This window comes from Mus caroli, chromosome 16 (assembly GCF_900094665.2).
Source record: "Mus caroli chromosome 16, CAROLI_EIJ_v1.1, whole genome shotgun sequence".
NCBI classification, from domain to species: Eukaryota; Metazoa; Chordata; class Mammalia; order Rodentia; family Muridae; genus Mus; species Mus caroli.
In genome coordinates, this window is record NC_034585.1 from 20364463 (window position 1) to 20369965 (window position 5503).

The following is a 5503-nucleotide window of genomic DNA, read 5'->3' on the forward strand; positions in this document are numbered from 1 at the left end:
GTAGGGAAGTGGGGGGCGCTATGGGGGACTTTTGGGATAACATTGGAAATGTAACTGAGGAAAATATGTAATAAAAATTAAAAAAAATTAAAAAAAAAAGAAGCGGCTTGTTAGGAAAAAGCCTATCCCATTGTCCAAGCACAGCGGGCCTAGATGAACAGAGACAGTCTTTGGTTTTAGAGCTTTATTGTAGAAAGAGAGAGGGTAGAAAGAGAGACCAGCCATGGCCAAGAGGAGAGAAGGGGGGAAAGGAGAGAGAGAGAAGAAAGGCTAGAGAGTAAGAAAGCTTAGAGAGAGAGAGAGAGAGAGAGAGAGAGAGAGAGAGAGAGAGCAAGCTAAGCAGTCCCTCTTATAGTAGGCTTGTTATCTTGCTGTTGCTAGGTAACTGGGAGGAGTCTAGCCTGAAGGTCAGAAGCTTGGGACATTTTGTTCGTCTAGCTGGCCACGAGCCTCTCCTGTGGGGGACTGTGGGGGCAGTAACTTCAACAGGAGCCAGGGGTCCAGGAGTCATGAGAGGACAGCTTCCGTCCCATGTAGGTGAAAATTACAGGATCCACCGGGGTTCCACCTCTCAACTCAACTAGAGACCAAGCTGTCTGTGCATAGCCCATTGCCCCACATGACCTCACTCCAACTCCCTCTGTGTTTTTCCACTGATGAAACTCTGTGTCTGCCACGTGTTCCCCTTACATTAGAGGCTAAGTTGCCTGTTCAGGCTGAGCTTCCTTCCCCTTTGAGTCCTCCCTGAAGATCTTTGACAAGTACCTCAAAAACAGGAGTCTCCTGAAACCCATTTGTATTCATAGTTTGCTTCAGTTTCTCTTCAACACTCACTCTTATCTAACGAACTATTAGGACATTTAGAAACCCTGTGGTTTAAGCACCCAACCCCCATTCTAATGGTCGGCTTCACCCTTCCCAGAGAGGTGAAGGATGACTGCGCTTTCTACAGTGCCAGCTCTGTATTATCCCTCAAAAAAGTAATTTCAGTCTAAAACACAAAGCAGGGCTGAACTGACCTCATTCTTTCCTCGAGAACTGACAAAGCAGAGGGAGGATGGATGATCTAGAATTGATTCTTATTTCCCAAGAATTACAGGTAGACAGGCTGGGGAGATGAATTTGTGTTTAAGAGCACTTGCTGGGGCTGGAGAGACGGCTCAGTAGTTAAGAGCACTGACTGCTCTTCTAGAGGTCCTGAGTTCAAATTCCAGCAACCACATGGTGGCTCACAACTATCTGTAATCGTCTGTAATGAGATCTGATGCCCTCTTCTGGTGTGTCTGAAGATAGCTACTGTGTACTTACATAAAATAATAAATAAATCTTAAAAAAAAAGAGCACTTGCTGTCTTTAGAGAGGACCTGGCTTCTGTTGGCAGCACCCACACTGGAGAGCTCACAGCTACCTGTAACTTTAGTTCCAGGGAATCTGATGCTCCTTTCTGGTTTCTGTATGTGCATGGTGCTCATAAATATACCCAAGGCTCACACACATGCACATAAAATAAACACATCTTAAAATACCATACCGTAGAAGCTGGTTAAATACATTTGGCCCAAGACCTTGATCAGTAGGAGCCTTTGTTTTGTTTTTTGTTGTTGTTGTTGTTGTTTTTGGTTTTTCGAGACAGGGTTTCTCTGTATAGCCCTGGCTGTCCTGGAACTCACTTTGTAGACCAGGCTGGCCTCGAACTCAGAAATCCATCTGCCTCTGCCTCCTGAGTGCTGGGATTAAAGGCGTACGCCACCATGCCCAGCTTTTTTGTTTGTTTGTTTGTTGTTGTTTTTGTTTGTTTGTTTGTTTTTTTTTTGCAGTGGGATCCTTTGAAGGATCACCTTGACACACACTACCTGACTCTCAGTGTGTACTAAGGTGATGAGGAGGCCTCCCTGGCTTCCCCATAGTCCTATGGTTTGTTGTTCCTTCTGTGAGCAGTGGGCATATGCAGCCCCCAGGCAGCCATTCACGACTGATGCAATGATGGTACCTGGAATTAAACCTAGAGCCTCCACAGGCTAAAGCCAGTAAATGTAGAGTCGTGAAGAAATAGAGTTACACGTGCCCCACAGTGATAAACTTTCCTTCAGGAGAGAACTGCTTAGGGGACACTTTAAAGGCTTAGGAACAGAGCAACTGACATCTATGCAAATGTTGCTGTTCTCAGATTTAGGTTCTGGATGATTCCGGGTGGTAAAGATGGCTGAGGCTTTGTCTTTTACAGCTCTTTCTTGCTGGTCATTACTTTCTACAAATGAAGATCCACTCCAACAGTGAAACTACATGCTGTGCTCGACTTCTGTTTTTATTTCCGGAGAAGCGTTTGGGAGTGAGAGAGGGTTAAGCTGAATTGTAACTATGTTGCAAGTAGCAGAATGCCCAACCTCAGATAAGATCCGGAAAAAACAAAACAAAACAAAACAAAACAAAAAACAACCCACAGAAATACAGCACTTGGTTGGGACCCAGGCAGGCATCTTGTGTGCTCCTTCTCCTCCTCCATCCATGTCTTGCCTGAGCCTGTCTGCCTTAGTCCCTCCTCCTAGCTCACCGTCATCCCGTTCAGTTGCCATGCTTGCCCAGAGCCAGGTATTCCTAGTTCTGCCTCTACCATCTATCATGGAGCAGACCCCAGATCCTCCTTAGGACAACTGCACAGTTTTCTTCCTCCACCTGCTGGTCACTGCCCAACCCACTGCACTCATCTGGGGTTGCTTGGTGCTGAACCCAGATCTCCAAACAGAGTTCCAGGCCTGGGACTAGTGACAGTTTGAAGCCTAAAATCCAGAGTGGCCAGAGACTGTAACCAAGCATCATTCTGGCTCACAAACTGTCAGTTTGGGGCAAGAGCAGCTGAAGAGCCACCAACCCCCGCAAAAGTAAGGCTAGATATCGACAGTAAAAAATACCACAAATGTCGCATAATTCCAGATGCTCACTTAACAGCGCAAAACAAACAAACAAACAAAAGAACAATCAAGACATCATGCTTCCTCCAGAGGCCAGCAGCTCTACTGTGATAAACCCTGAGAAAACCAATTTAGCTGAAGCACAAGACAATGGCTTCAAAATAGCAATTATGAGTATGTTCAGGGACTTAAAAAGGATATGAATAAATCCCTGAATGAAGACGGTGAGTGCACAACCATTGAGTGAAATGAGAAAAATAATTCAAAACAGGAAAGTAGAATTTAGCAGAGAAATGGTATCCCTAAAGAAAAACCATACTGAAATAAAAGTCAAAATGAAAAATTCAGAGGTAAGCTTCATCAACAGATTAAAAGATGTGGGAAGAGAAAACTTCAGGTTTTAGAGATAAAGTAGGAGAAATAGATCAGTTAGAAAAAAATTAAATCATCTCTATAATCATCATCATCATCATCATCCAGGCACAAAACACCCAGGAAATCTGGTACACTATGAAAATTAAAATACAACATATATAAAGCTATGGGACACAATGAAAGCAACTCTAAGAGGCACGTTTATAGCACTTAGTGTCTACATCAGAAACATTTGGAGACATACATTATTAATAACTAAATGACACACCTGAGAGCTCTAGAAAAACAAGAAGAAATAATTCTCCAAAAAGAGTAGACAGGAAGAAGTAAGCGGAGGGTGGAAGTCAACAAACACAGACAAAAGCTACTAAGAACCAAGGAAGAAGCTTTTGTTTGGTTTTGTTTGGTTTTGTTTGAGAAAGCAACAAGTTTGGCAAACTTTTAGTCTCACTAACAAAAAATAAAAATAAAAAATAAAAATAGAGAAAATCCAAACTGACAAAGTTAGAGATGAAAAGGAAGACATTACAACAGATACCAAAAAAGACACAGAATCCTGAATTCTACCAGACCTTTAAAGAACTAATACCAATACTAAAATTATCCCACAAAATATAAACTGAAGATAAGCTCTAAATTCTTTTGATGAAGCCATTACCATGGTACTAAAACCGCACAGACTTGACAAGAAGGTATAGTCCAATATCCCTTATGAACAGATGTAAAAATTCTCAATAAAATATTTGCAAACTGAATTCTAGAACACATTTAAAAAAAATCAAGCATGATAAACTGGTTTCATGCCAGAGATGCAGGGATGGTTCAATATATGTAAATAAATAAATACAGTCCATTACATAAGAGAAAAATTCCCATGATCATCTCATGCATGTTTGTGTGAGCGGAGTTAACTGGCTTAGGCTCAGATTACACACAGTGTCTCATCCTCCATGGGTGTGGATCCTTTGTGAATTCCTGCTTTGAGACCGGGTAGTTACTACCTTCTGTGATCTGTGTTTCCTGCGTGGCATTTACTCTGGGACTTGGTAGCTGAGTCTGCGACCTTGGATCTATTCTGCGTTTGTGCAGCCTGGAACTAAGTCTAGGAATTATGTAGGGACCTCTACAGAGTGAAAAGAACCCATTTTCAGCAAGCTTCCTGGTCACTTCCTGGCATTCTTCAGCTCCCAGGACCTCCCTTTCCTGATTCTTCTGAGGTCTGGTGCTGTTTTGTGTAACTAGGGTTGGTTTGGAGTAAAATTCTTAGAAGAAAAAGAAGCCTTAGGTGGTCTTGAATGGTTTGAAAGCCATCACCCTCCCTCTTACTCTCTCTGGCCCCAAGCTTTCTTTGGGGGCGGTGGAAGAGTGCCTGCAGTACCAGGAGCTTGCAGGCAGGAAAGAGCAGCAAGAAAGTCAGCCGTTTCTATTGGCATTCCTGGTGCAGAGGCTACTTCTTCGGGTCTGTTGGTTCGCAAAGGTGATTTCTGGAGCTTGCCTGATGGTCTGGAATACACTTTTCCTGAGTCTGACCTGCCTTTGGCCTAAGTCAAGAAGCTGGAAAAGACAAACACACCCAGGACGCTCAGCTGGGCTGTTTCTGTTTCTTCAGCTTCCGGCTTCAGTCCTGTCTGCCTACCTGTTCACTTTTCAGGTGCCTTCGGTGTTTGCTGTGAAACGTTTATTTCTCTGCAGTGGTTGGGCAGACACGCATGAAGCTCTACCGGTAGCTGAGACATTGCTAGCAACGGATAGCTGATGGGCCATTGGGATCCATTTTCTTCAAAGAAAGACTGAGAGACTAACCATGCTTCAGCAGACGATCCAACACGCAAGCACATGTAGGACACACTAAGAGGTCGCAGTGGGTTTTAGTACAGCATAGGAAGCTGGGAGACAAAAATGAAGGCGGATATAGGGGAGGAGTTAGACGGAATGGACTAGTGGGTAGATTTGATTGAAACAAAGTAGATGCACTTATGAAATCCTTAAAGGAAAACAGATGACTGGTTCAGTTCGTGGTCAGGGTCAGGGCTGTGATGTGTGAGCACCTGCGGGAACTGCTAGATGCTGTCATATTTCCCTCAACCTCCTGGGGGCAGCCTCCTAGAACTGCTCTTCCGGTACCCTTAAGATGCCCCATGATTTCCTTCTCCTAAAAGCCTTTGAACGGCCTCAAGTGGGGACTTGAAGTACGCCCCGAGCGCTGGTTTCAACGTGCA